The 15,017-nt window shown below is 37.6% G+C and overlaps 1 protein-coding gene across 1 annotated transcript in view; it reads left to right on the forward strand.

The window, feature by feature from the left end:
* The window catches only part of ZFHX4 (zinc finger homeobox 4), a 247,429-nt gene that overhangs the window by 73,936 nt on the left and 158,476 nt on the right, over nucleotides 1–15,017 (forward strand). The gene's annotated exons all lie outside the window — the stretch shown is intronic.

The following is a 15,017-nucleotide window of genomic DNA, read 5'->3' on the forward strand; positions in this document are numbered from 1 at the left end:
CTCTGGCCCGGCAAAAGTCCACAGCTCAGCCCACCTTTCTCTTCACCTACTCCGTTTGTTCCCCAGCCACTGAGGCACATTCTTTTTAAAGGAGAAAATTTCATTTAATATACTGATCTGGTCTGAGTAAGAGTGAATGAATCCTTTGCCAGTAGGAATCATTGACAATAAGCTATTTACAGCAACACTAGTGTAGAGCATCACATTTATGTCTTTTCAGTTCAATGGTGGTTACTGCTAACATGTCTTTGTAGAGTGTCAGGTCTGATGGAAATATTTCACCTTGCCATAATCCAAGTCATGTATTTATGTCATGGATAAATTGCTTTAAAAAGTAATATAGTTTTAAAATGCATGTAAGAAATTCTAAGCAGAAAATTAGAGCAGTATTAACCTCTCATCATCATTTTCAAAATTTCATCTTTTACAAGTAAAAAAATAATAAAAGGAAACTCTGGACCATTCTAGTTTAGATAAGGCATTCTTGGTATTCTTCTGTTCTAAATATGTAAAATAAATAGTTTTTAAAATTATTTTCTTATTTTGATAGAAATAACATTTTCTAGTCATGTACTAGAGCATGAAATAATCTTTCATGTGATAATGTGAAGTTAAGAGGAAAACTAAGACTTAACAACTATCTAGGAATGTATAGTAGAGCCATAGTAGCACAAATGGTTAGGGATTCAGCTGCTAACTGAACGGTTGGCAGTTCAAAACCATCCAGTGCCTATACAAGTGAAAGACCTAGCAACGTGCTGCTGTTAAGATTACAACCAAGAGAACCCTATGGGACAATTCTGTTCTGTCACATGGGTTGCTATGAGTCAAAATCGACTAACAGCAACAGTAGGAGACAGTGTAATAGAGGTGGGCAATTGTTCTGCTTCTCTCCAGGTTGATCTTATGACTCCCACTGGTGGTTCCAATGGGGAGCCCTGGTGGCACAGTGTTTAAGCTCTCAGCTGCTAACTGAAAGGTGAACCATCCAACCACTCCGTGGGAAAAAGAAGTGGCAGCCTGCTTCCATACAGATTACAGCCTTGAAATCCTGTGGGGCGGTTCAGCTCTGTCTTACTGGGTCACTGTGAGTCAGAATTGGCCTGACAACAAGGAGTTTGGCTTTTTCATTTTTGTTTTTGTTCGGTGATTCCAACTGCATGGGAGCCATCTTACTCAGTTGTGTGAACTTGACCAGTCGAGTCTTTCTGTTAATTGTGTGCTGTTTCTACATAGTCATGGCTTTTTCACCTTATTATGGGATGTTAAGGAGAAAAACATTTGGTATTTGTATTTTCTTTTTAACAAAATCTTTTAAAAACTTAGATGTACTAAATACTGTACTTGTAGGGTTTCCATTTCTCTTGCACTTCACTGTATTTTTTTAAAATGACTATAATATGGTAGTTTCTAAAACCAAGACTAACAATTTTCAGCATCAGACAAATACCTTTCAAATACTTGGTTTTCAAGAGAGATGTGCAGTAAAAATGTATAATTATAAGCATCACAAAGGAAAACAAAGCATGTGTTATTAAGCCTAAATTTATTGATTGATTAAGAACACTATTAAAATGATACAAGTATACTCTTTTTATTTCCAAATACACATCTTACCTCTCTGTCTTGGTTCTTGTGTTTCCAGTACTTAATCTGTTGCTTAAAACAGTAGTTGGCATTGAAAGAATGAATAAAAATCCTTTTCCATATCTTCCCTCCATCACTTACAACATATCAAACTTTTACTGAAGTTTTTTGGTGTTATTGTGATTTTAAAACTTTTCTATAATATTAACTACTTAGATGACAGTCGTCCATTTGTATGTCTACTAAATCCTTCTCTGATTTAGTAGACATACAAATGGACTAACCTGTCTACTGAATTCTAGATCCCATTTCTATATAGATAATCCATAAAGTTCCCAAACCTCTGTGTTTAAGCTGAAGTTGTATTCTTTTTTTAACTTCTTCCCGATAAACCAGTTATTCCTACTGACATCTGTTTTGTTACCAAACTGTCAACTGTCCCACTAACTAAGCTCTGAAAGCATCTTTTATTCCTTTTTGCTCTTGTTGTCCTCCAACCAGTTGCCAAATTCTGTACTTTTGTATTTATCATCTTTTCTTAATTATTACTCTTATTGTTTTTATTTTCCCTTTGTTACCTCAAACCTAAGCCTCCAAACTGACTTTTCGATTTATTACCCCTTTTCTTTCTTCTTACTTTATGCAGTGCTACAATATTCAAAGTCTGATCCCACATTTTAGTTACGTAACTTTTTTTTGCTTAGAAATTTCAGTGGCTCCATATTTCAGCTCACAGAAGAGCTAAATTAGTTTATGTTGGTTGGAATTATTATTAATTATTATTAAATAATATCTCACATGTATATAGTGATTTAAAGTTTACAAATTGCAGTCCTTTGTTATAATCTCAGAAATAATTATTAATATGAATTGAAATCAGTATTAAAGGAAGATTTTGCCTTGATTGAACCACTACATTCAAGGATTTTTTTTTTTTTTTTAAATTGATGCTGCATGTACTTAAATCAGTTCTAGACCATGGTGTTCCATGACTATTCAGTTTAGTCTTCCCACCATCTCTATGTGATAGGCCATCATTTGTTATTTATACATTTCTTCAATTTAATGTAAATCTATCATAAAATAATAGTTTGAGGTCTCTTGAGCCCATATGTCTGGAAATAAGTTGATATTTTATGTGACTGAGTTTGCCTAGTTGATTATTTTTCAATTTATATATGGGAAGCCTTTTTCCACCTAGTACCAATGACTTTCCAAAATTAAAAGCTCTTAAATTTCCTCAGAAGGTTGACATCTATCAATCATCATTGATTTAGGGTCATTTTTCTTACTGAGATACTCAGGACTTTGGGTAGCATTCAGTCTCCGAACTATAATGGTTACTTGACTGACCACCTATTTGTAAGAAAGAGAATGAAAAGTCAAGATCATGGTTCTTTTTGATTTATGTAGAACCTCCTGAGCCAGTCATTTCTTCAGTCAAAAATTCTAGAACTAAGCCAAGAAAAAAAAGCTTATCTAGAACTGTTTAAGCACCTTGGGAGCTCTGGTGGCCTAGTGCCTAAGGAATTTGACTGCTAACCAGAAGGCTGGTGATTCAAACCCACCAGCCACTCCTTGGAAGGAAGATTGGGCAATCTACTTCCATAGTGATACTTCCTCAGAAACCCTAGGAGTGGTCACTATGAGTCAGATCTGACTCGATGGTGGTGAGTTTTTTTTTTTTTTTTAATGGAATATATCAGAAAACAAATGAATAAAACATTCTATGCTAAAAAATTATTTTTAATTTTCACTGATTATGTTATTCTATTATAGGTGCTTTGAGGATAGAATAGAATTTCTCTATTGAACTGAGTTAATTGCTAATTCAGTGCAAATAAAATAATGTAAGATTTTTGTAGTGTTGTCAGGTTGTTTTGGTACACAAAGTCAGTAGCAAATACATTCTATTTCTAAGGCATATTGCATATCTGAAAGCTTGATAATTTCACTTCACATTTTCTTACTAAATTGATAATGTGTTTATTAATTCATATTTTTTAAAAAAATAGACCTCTAAATCCCTGTGTTTTGTCTAGGGTTTTAAATTGTAGGAGAAGCAGACCGCACATTCATCTGCTTTTACTCAGGCTGTGTTGTTTTCAGAGATGCCAACCTGTTAGTGCCACCACTCGTCTGTCAGTTTGCTCTACTGTGGTGGCTTGCATGTTGCTGGGAGACTAGAGGCTATACCACCAGTATTTCAAATGCCAGCAGGGTCACCTGTGGTGCACATGTTTCAGCAGATCTTCCAGGCTAAGACAGACTGGGAAGAAGGATGAGGCTGTCTACTTCGGAAGCCTTATGAATAGCAGTGAAACACTGTCTGATATAGTGCTGAAGATGAGCCCCTCAAGTTGGAAGGCACTCAAAATACAATTGGGGGGGTGCTGCCTCCTCAAAGTATAGATGACTTTAATGACATGGGTGACATACAGGTTCCGAGACCCTCATTTGCTGATGGGGCATGACTCAAAATGTGAAGAAACAGCTGCAAACATGAATTAATAATCTGAACATAGAATGTATGAAATATGAATCTAAGAAAATTGGAAGATGTCAAAAGTGAAATGGAACAGATAAAATCAACATTGTAGATATTGTTGTTGTTAGGTGCCATCAAGTCATTTCCGACTCATAGCGACCCTCTGCACAGCAGAATGAAACACCACTCGATCCTGTGCCAGATCCATGATGCTTGCTATACTTGAGCCCATTGTCGCAGCCACTGCGTCAATCCATCTCTTTGAAGGCCTTCCACTCTTTTGTTGACCCTCCATCTTACCAAGCATGACATTCTTCTCCAGGGAATGGTCCCCTCTGACAATATGACCAAAGCAGGTGAGACGAAGTCTGTCCATTCTCACTTCCAGGGAGTATCTCGGCTGCACTTCCTCCAGGACAGATTTGTTAGTTCTTTTAGCAGTCCATGGTACTTTCAGCATTCTTCGCCAGCACCACAAGTCAAAAGCATCCACTCTTTTCAGTCTTCCTTATTCATTGTCCAGCCCTCACATGCATACGAGGCGATTGGAAATATCATGGCCTGTGTCAGGCGCACCTTAGTCCTCAAGGAGACATCCTTGCTCCTCAGCACTTGAAAGAGTTCCTTCACAGTCAACCTGCCCAGTGCTACACGTCGTCTAATGTCCTGACTGCTGCTTCCATTGGCATCGATTGTAGAACCAAGCAATGTGAATTCTTTGACAACCTCAATCTTTTCTCCATTTATCATGATGCTGCTTATTGGTCCAGTTGTGAGGATTTTTGTTTTCTTTATATTGAGATGTAATCCATACTGCAGACTGTGTTCTTCAGTCTTCATCAGTAAGTGTCTCAAGTCATCCTCACTTTCAGCAAGCAACGTTGTATCATCAGCATATCTCATGTTGTTAATGATTCTTCCTCCAATCTTGATGCTATGTTCTTCTTCATATAATCCAGCTTCTCAGATTATTTGCATATAGATGGAATAAGTATGGGGAAAGGATACAACTCTGATGCACTCCCTTCTTGATTTTAAACCATGTAGTGTCCCCTTGTTCCTTTCGAACGACAGCCTCCTGGTCAAGGTACAGGTATTAGTAAGCTGAAATTGACTGGTGTTGGCCATTTTGCATCAGACAATCATATGGTCTACTCTGCTGTGAATGACAAATGAAAGAGGAATGGATGCCATTAATTGTCAAAAAGAATATTTCAGGATCTATCCTGAAGTACAATGCTGTCAGTGATAAGATTAATTCTATACACCTACAAGGGAGACTAATTAATACAAATATTATTCAAATTTACACACCAACCACTAAAGCCAAAGATGAAGAAATTGAAGATGTTTACCAACTTATACAGTCTGAAATTAACCAAACAGACACTCAAGATGTATTGATTATTACAGTTGATTCAATGTGGAATTTGGAAATGAAGAATTGTCGGTAGTTGGAAAATATAGCCTTGGTCATAGACATGACACCAGAGATCACATGATAGAACTTTGCAAGACCAACAACTTGTTTATTGCAAATATCTTTTTTCAACAACTTTAGTGGTGACTCTACACATGACATTGCCAGAGGAATACACAGAAATCAAATGGACAGAAGCAATGGGGTAGATCCGTATCATAAGTGAAAACAAAGCCAGGAGCTGACTGTGGAACAGATGATCAATTGACCATATGTAAGTTCAAATTGAAACTGACAAAAATTAAATCAAGTCCACAAGGGCCAAAATACGACCTTGATTATATCCCACCTAAATTTAGACACCATCTGAAGAACAGATTTGATGCATTGAACACCAATGACAGAAGACTAGATGAATTGTGGGATGATGTCAAGAACATAATATAAGAAGACTGCAAAAGGTCATTAAAAAGACAGGAAAGGAAGAAAAGACAAAACTGGATGTCTGAAGAGACTCTAAACTTGCTCTTGAACATAGAGTAGCTAAAGTGAATGGAAGAAATGATGAATAAAAATCTGAACAGAAGATTTCAAAGGTGGCTCCAGAAGACAAAGTAAAGTATTATAATGAAATGTGCAAAGATTATCCGGACTTCTGGAGTTAGAAAACCAAATGAGAAGACACTCAACATTTCTCAAGCTGAAAGCACTGAAGAAAAAATTCAAGCCTTAAGTTGCAATATTGGAGGATTCTATGGGCAAAATATTGAATGATGCAGGAAGCATCAAAAGGAGATGGAAAGAATATACAGAGTCACTGTATCAAAAAGTCACTGTAGATGTTCAGCTATTTTAGGAGGTAGAATATAATAAAGAGGCAATAGTATTAAAGGAATAAATCCAAGCTGCATTGAAGGAATTGGTGAAAAACAAAGCTCTATGAATTGACTGAATACCCATTGAGATGTTTCAACAAATGGGTGCAGCGCTGGAGGTGCTTGCTCATCTATGCCAGGAAATTTGGAAGATAGCTACTTGACCAAATGACTGGAAGAGAGCTATAATTGTGCAGATTCCAAAGAAAAATGATCCAATAGAATTTGGAAATTATCGAACAATATCATTAATACCACACACAAGCAAAATTTTCCTGGACCTTATTAGAAAATCATTACAGCAATATATTGACAGGGAACTTCTAGACATCCAAGCTAGATTTGGAACAGGACATGAATGAGGAATATCATTACTAACGTCAGATGGATCTTGGCTGAAACCAAAGAATACCAAAAAGATATTTTACCTGAGTATGCAAAGCCATTTGACTGTGTGAATTATAACAAATTATGGATAACATTGCAAAGGAGAGGAATTGCAGAACACTAAATTGTTCTCTTGAGGAACCTGTACGTAGACCAACAGGCTTAGTCAAACAGAACAAGGAGATACTGCATGATTTAAAATCAGAATATATGAGTATTAGCGTTCTATCCTTTCACCACACTTATTCAATCTGTATGCAAACAGTCATAGAGGCTGGACTGTGTATGAAGAGAAAGGCAGCATCAGGATTAGGGGAGAACTCATTAACAACCTGTGATATGCATATGACACAACCTCCTTGCTTGCTGAAAATGAAGATGACTTGAAGCCCAGCTTTTGCATCTGTCAATATACCTACAAGGCTGAAAACTCCATGCTGATTTACTTTCTGAACCTTCTAATATAACCCAATTGGAGTTGTCTTCAGTGTGGATCATATCTGAACATAAAGAAACAAAAATTCTCACAACTGGCCCACTAAGCAACATTATGATAAATGGAGAATAGGTTGAATTTGTTAGGGCTTTCATTTTACTTGGATCCACAATCAACACCCATGGAAGCAGCAGTCAAGAAATCAGACATCGTATTGCACTAGACAAATCTGCTGCAAAAGACCACTTTAAAAGTATTAAAGAGCAAAAATGTCACTTTGAAGACCAAGGTTATCCTGACCCAAGTCATAGTATTTTTGAATTGCCTCATATACATGTGAAATCTAGACAATGAATAAGGAAGACCAAAGAAGAGTTGATGCCTTTGAATTATGGTATTGGATACTGAAAATACAATGGACTGCTAGAAGAATGAACAAATCTGTTCCGGAAGAAGTGCAGCTGGAATGTTCCTTAGAAGTGAAATTGGTCAGACTTCATCTCACCTACTTCGGTCATGTTGTCAGTAGAGACAAGTTCCTTGAGAAAGATATTATGCTTGGTAAAGTAGATGGTCAGCCAAAAGGGGGGAGACTCCCAACAAAATGAGCTGACACAGTGACTGTGTTGATGGGCTCAAGCATAGCAAGTATTGTGAGGGTGGCACTGGACAGGGCAGTGTTTGGTTCTGTTGTATATAGGGTCACTATGAGTCAAAGCTAATGCAATAGCACCTAACAATACAGCAACAACCTGTTAGTGATTCAATGGACTGGGAGTGTGGGAGGTGTGGACCACATCAGGGGACACTGTCAGAGATAGTGTCCCCAAAATGAGTGTCTAAAATATTTTTGTGCAGTGTTTTAGCAGGAATGTTTTATTCTCAAATATCTTTATGGTTAATTATAAAAATAAACATTTTTCATAAGCCCAGCTTTTACGTGTATCAATATACCTACAAGGCTGAAAACTCCATGTTGATTTACTTTCTGAACCTTCTAATGCACTCTGATCAGAGTTGTCATTATTACCTGATGACATTGGTGCTTCAAATCTCGTTGTTTCTTCTGTATGCGCTACAAGAATGCACTGTTGTTTTGGTTGCTGCTGGTGTTTTTATGGTCCTTTATTTTGTCACATTTTCTGGTGTTTTAGCTACAATTTTGTGGCAATTAGTATTTGTAAACCTATATCAATAAATTTTTTGAGAGTGAAATAGTCATTAAAGAAAAGGAGAAACATCAAAAAGGTTTCTATTCAGTTACTAATAATGTTGCAACTAATAATGTGATTCAATGTAGAAAGATTTTACAGAACAATTTTGTTGTTAGTGTTCCGATAATCTAAGAAATACTACTTTAAGCAATTTACAAGTACATTTATCACATTATTTTATGATTAAAATTGATAATAAACATTACTTAGGATTCTGTATGGTTTAATATGGAAGGAGGTCCAATGGGGAGGTGACACTGTGAGTTACCATAGTGGTTGACATGAATTGTAGTGAAGCCACTGTAGTGATTAACCAAAATTAGTGTCTTGGATGCTTATGGTTATCAGGAAGGTTTCCTTGAGGATGTCTCCAGTTCAAGGAGCATTTCTGCATGTGCATATAGAAAACCTGTTCTAAATCATATTGACTTTATACAGAAACTTACATTTCCTTTGTGAATGATGGATGCTTTTTTGTAATGATCAGAAGGAAAATATTGACACTAAAGAGACTTGGACTTAATTTTGAGATGCCATACACTTTTTTTTTTTTTTTTTTTTTCAGTTTAAAAGAGTAAGAGACAAGTATTGTTGCTAGGTGCTGTTGAGTTGGTTTCAAGTCGTAGTGACCTCATGTACAATGAGTGAAACACTGCCCAGATCTGTGCCCTCGCAATCATTTCTAAGCTTTAGCCCACTGTTTCAGCCACTGTGTCAATCCATCTCATTGAGTATTCTTGTTTCTCACTGACCATTTACTTTACCAGTCATCATGTCTTTCTTCAGTGATCGCTTTCTCCTGATAACATGTCCCAAGAATGAGAGGCAAAATCTCATGATCCTCACTTTTTTTTTTTTTTTAATTGTGATTTGGGTGAAAGTTTACAGAGCAAATTCACTTTCCATACAGCAGTTCACATACACTTTGTCTTATGACATTGATTACAATTTCCCACAATGCAACAGCTCCCCTTCCACTTCCTCCCCATAGTTAGCTCTTCCCTGTGTCCTTCCCTCCATGTACTCCTGCCCCCTGAGCTGTCTCCCTGTGCATAAACAGCCCTTCTTGCTCCCATGATTGTTGAGTGTATCTACCTAGTGTAAATGTTCACCTCATATGCCTGTCTTTTGTTTGGATGGAAGCCACAGTTGTGGGTTCAATTCCAGACCTACGAGACAACTAGGGACCATAGTCTCAGTGGTTCCACCAGGCTCTCTATCAGACCAGCAAACCTGGTCTCTCTTTTTTTTTTTTTCCCCAAATGATGTTGAGTTTTGTTCCACATTGTTTTCCCACTCTATCCAGGATCTCCTACGTAGATCCCCCTCCAAGTGGTTGACAGTGGTAGCCAGGCACCATCTAGTTCTTCTGGTCTCATAGTCATATAAGCTGAGGACTGCATGGTATATCAGTCACTTGGACTTATTGTTTCCATGAATCTTTGGTTTTCTTCATTCTTCTTTGCTCAGGATGAATGACCCTCACTTCCAAGGAGCATTCCAACTGTACTTCTTTGAGGATAGATTATTTTGTTCTTCTAGGAGTCCACGGTACATTCACTATTCTTTACTAACGCCACATTAAATTGCATCAGTTTTTCTGTGGTCTTCCTTATTCATTGTCCAGCTCTGACATTCATATGAGGCAATTGAAAAGACCATGGCTTGGCTTAGGCACACTTCAGTTTTCAAAGTGACATCTTTGCTCTTTAAAACTTTAAAGAGGTCTTTTGCAGCAGATTTGCCCAGTGCAGTATATCCTTTGACTTCTTGACTGCTGCCTCCATGGATGTTGATTGTGGACCCAGGTACAATGAAATCATTGAGAACTTCAGTTTTTCCTCCATTTATCATGATGCTGTTATTGTTCCAGTTGAGTTGTGAGGATTTTGATTTTCCTTATGTTGAGGTGTAATCCATACTGACGGCTGTAATATTTGATCTTCATCAGTTAGTGCTTCAAGTCCTCTTCACTTTCAACAAGGAAGGTTGTGTCATCTGCATATCATGGGTTGTTAATGAGTCTTCTTGCAATTCTGATACAGCATTCTTCTTCATATAGTGCAGCTTCTTGATTTCTTAGCATACATATTGAATAAGTATAGTGAAAAGATATATCCCTGATGTACACTTTTCCTGGTATTAAACCATGCAGTATTCTTTTGTTGTGTTCAGTTGACTGCCTCTTTGTCTATGTACAGTTTCCTCATGAAAACAGTGAAATATTCTGGAATTCCCCTAATCTGCAATAGTATCCATAATTTGCTATGATCCACACAGACAAACACCTTTGCATAGTCAATAAAACACAAGTAAATATCTTTCTGGTCTTCTTTGCTTTTAGCCAAGATCCATCTGACATCAGCAATGATATTCATCTTCCACGTCCTGTTTTGAATCTTGCTTGAATTTCTGGCACTTCCTTGTTGATGTACTGCTGTAATTATTTTTGAATTATTTTCAGCTTAATTTTACTTGTAGATGATATTAATGTTATTGTTCAATAATTTTCACAGTCTCTTGTGTCACCTTTTGTTGGAAGGGCACAAATAGGGATCTCCTCCAGTTGGTTGGCCAGGTAGCTGTCTTCCAAATAGTAATCCAAGTGTTGCATCCATTTGCTGAAACATCTCAATAGGTATTCTCTCCATTCCTAGAGCTTTATGACAATGTTATAAAGTGGAAACCAAGTGAAAATGGTATAAAGATGTATTTTGGAAGCAGAAAGAAAAGAGGGAATATGGCTAACATTTGCATTTCTTTCATCTTTTTCACCTATACTTTGGGAATAAAATTGACCCTGCTACAGCTTTGCATTGTATTCTGTGGATAATACATGACTTTTTTCTTTTTTCAAAAAAAAAAAACTATAAATATAATGAGAGACAAGTGTAGCTTATTATATTTATAGTAAAAATAGTCTTGTAGTATCTCACTATATCCTCAGAATAACAATGCAACATAGCAGAATACATTTTATTCCCAAGATATAGGTGAAAAGTGTGAAAGTAATTCCACTGTTAGCCATATTCTCTCTTTTCTTTCTACTTCCAAAATATATCTTTATAACATTTTCATTTTGTTTTTTACTGTTCTATTCCCCAACCATAGTGTAAATTCTGTGAGCTATTTTGATTTGTTTTTTCCATTATCCATAGTTTTCAATAAGTCTTTGTTAGACATAGAAGTCAGCAATGAAAAAAAAAAATCAAATCAATATCTGATTCTCAATCTAGCCACTTTTCCTATTTTACTATAATGATTCACCTAAACTTTTCTGAAGATCCATGGCAGTGCAGTGGTTAAAAGTCTCGATACTAACCAAAATGTTGACAGTTTGAACCCCTCAGCCACTCCAGGGGAGAAAGGTGTGGCAGCCTACTTCTCTAATGATTATAGCCTTGTAAACCCTGTGGGGCACTTTTACTCTGTCCTATAGGATTGCTTTGAGTTGGAGTTGACTTAATGGTAATGGATTAAATTTTTCAAAACTTTATTTTGAAAACAAATGAATAAAAATTAAATAGCATGTAATCTTTGAAGAGAATTAATTGTTTCATGTTTTTTACAATTTTTTTCGTATTTTAATTTTTTTATAATAGAAAAGCTTTTAATTCAAGAAGTGTAATAAGAGAAAAACAGGTTGTTGATTAGTAAGTCTGTCTCCTCATTCATTTTTTTTTTTTTTGTACAAAGCTTAAATATGGAAATTCTTGCTTTCTCTATGAAATGTCTCTTGGAGTAATTCACGAAGAAGATTGTCTGGCTCCTGAGGGTTGTAGGACCACATGTTCTACTCATCTTTGCTCACTTATTACCTGGTGGAATCTTTCAGTCTGTTGCTTCTTACTGAGAGTGTATCTCAGCCTAAGTAATGTCTATGTTAATATCTTATTAAAAACAATATACTTATTGACTTATCTGTTTATATTCCTGGGCAGATAGGGTGGGATTTGGGGATGAGCCTAAACATAGATGGAAATATATTAGACTTCAGGACAGGAAAAGATGGTGTCAAATGATAGCCTTTACTCTCTCCCTCCCATTTACATGATCCACCCAAACCCACTGGTGTCGAGTTGGATCCGACTCATAGCAACCTCTCCTTGGGTTTCTGAGGTGCTATTACTCTATATTGGGCTATCACAAGATTGCCCAATCTTGCTTCTGAGAAGTGGCTGGTGGGTTTAAACCACCAGCCTTCTGGTTACCAATCAAATGCCTTAGACACTATGCCACCAGAGCTCCTAATTTACATGATAGACATCAGTAATTAATAAAGTCATTGAGAATCCTTCTTGACGCTGTTCTTGACAATAATTACCTGCTGATCAGAAGGGGCAGGAGATTGAAATCTGTTTTCTCTTCTTATTTTAAGGCTGGTTCATATTAAGGTAACAAAACTATTTACTTTCTTAGATCACTTTTAGTAGAATTTTTAGAAATATTTGTGAAGGAAACATATGGTGACATAAAAGAATAATTAACCTTCTTCTGTTATGTAAATACTCACTAACTCACTGCCATCCAGTCAGATCGTTTCATAGCCACCCCTCCTTGGGTTTCCAAGGCAGTATCACTATGGAAGTAGATTGCCCAACCTTTCTTCCAAGTTATTTGGTCATAAGTTTACGGGGTTTTTTGAGGGGAGTTGGGGAGAATTGGGTGTCAGAATGGCCAAATGATCTAAGGCACCAGATTTGAGCTCAGCTTTCTCTATGTTAGGAGCTCTCGTAGCATAGTGCCTAAGGCATTTGACTGCTAACCAGAAGGCTGGCGGTTCAAACCCACCAGTCACTCCTTGGAAGGAAGATGGGGCAATCTACTTCCGTAGTGATACTGCCTTGGAAACCCAAGGAGGGGTTGCCATGAGTCAAATATGACTCAATAGAAGTGGGTTTTTTCCTCTATATTGGCAATTCTGGTCTCCAAATGGAGACATGGATTCAAATTCCACTTCTAACACACTGATTTTGGGAGCCCTGGTGGGCAATGGTACTTTGCTGCTAATGAAAAGGTCAGCAGTTCAGACCCATCAGCTGCTCTGCAGGAGAAAGATGTGGCAGTCAGCTTCAATGTTGCAGTCTGCTTCAATAAAGAGTTACAGCCTTGGACACCCTATTGGGCACTTGATGGCACAGAACAACATAAACAACAACTCTGCCCTATCAGCAGAGTTAGTGCCCTAACTCTGCTATGAGTTAGAATTGACTTGATGGCAATGGATTGTTTTGGGGGAGAGGGTTACATGAACTTTTTGCTGAGAATGGATCATTATTGCTAGAAGTAAACTAGCTCTTAACAGTGAAAGGATGCTCAAACTCCTTGCAGTTTCTGCAATCCTTTTCTGGAAATCAGAAGACATTTTGGGAAAAGTTTTTAGGTCTTGAGTTTGGCAATATTATTCATGATTTTTAATTGCTTTCCAGAAGAAAAGAGAAAGAAAAGTGTTTCACTCACAAAATGTTAAGCCATACTTGGTATGGCTCCAATATGTTTGTTTGTTTCTTTTTAAATTTGACTGTGTCTTAAAAGAGTATAAAATACTGTAAACAGTACAACACAAATATTTGTCTTTTGCTTGAGAAGGTTTCTGAGATTATTTGTGTGTGTATGTTGCTTTAAGGAGCTCTGGTGGCATAGTGCCTAAGGTATTTGACTGCCAACCAGAAGGCTGGTGGTTCAAACCCACCAGCCACTCCTTGGAAGGAAGATTGGGTGATCTACTTCCATAGAGTACTGCCTCAGAAACCCAAGGAGCAGTCACTATGAGTTGGAATTGTGTGTGTATGTGTGCATGTGCACACATGCATGTGCCTATGAAAGTTCTTTGCAGAAGTGCAGTTGTCAGTAGGGTCCACAATTTCCATTAAGAGGATGTTGGGATATCCTTCGCTATTGATTTATCCTTCTCTGTTGATCCAGGTGAGGAGAGAGAAGCCAGGTACACCCAAGGCAGCAGGGTGGGAGAGCGGGAGAAAGGAGATTAAAAGGCCCAGGAACCAGGACAGAGGAGCAGTCAGCCACAGGGATCCAGGACAGGAGAGGGAACCCAGGCACACCCAAAGCACAGAGAGGGAGAGTGGGAGAAAGGGGATTAAAAGGCCCAGGAACTGGGACAGAGGAGGAGTCTGCCATAGGGACCCAGGTAAGGGTAGGAGAGGTTTCCAACAGGGAGACAAAGTTATCTGTCGGACTGCCCTACCATGGTGATGTGTTGATGTGAGTTTTGAGGCTGAGCCACCAGTGTTTCAAACCAGTGGGATGCACATGGTGCCCAGGTATCAGCCCAGCTTACAGACTGAGACAGACTTGCAAGAAGGAAGAGGCTGTCCACTTCTCAAAGAATTGGCCAGGGAAAACATTATGAATAGCAAAGAAACACTGTCTGATACATTACCACGCAAATTTATGAATAGTCGGGTTAGGTAAGAAGGTTTTCAAAATAGGACTGAGAAAGAGCTGCATCATCAGAGTAAACCCAGCCTTACTCCTATGGATAAGGTAAAGCTTTCAAGACCTCCATTTGCTGATGTGGCACCACTCAAATTCAAGAGAAACAGCTGCAAACATCCACTAAAAATTGAAACATGGAATGTACGAAGTATGA

The sequence above is a fragment of the Orycteropus afer genome, unplaced genomic scaffold, assembly GCF_000298275.1.
Source record: "Orycteropus afer afer isolate SDZICR_OR568_19922 unplaced genomic scaffold, OryAfe1.0 scaffold00129, whole genome shotgun sequence".
Taxonomy (NCBI): Eukaryota; Metazoa; Chordata; class Mammalia; order Tubulidentata; family Orycteropodidae; genus Orycteropus; species Orycteropus afer.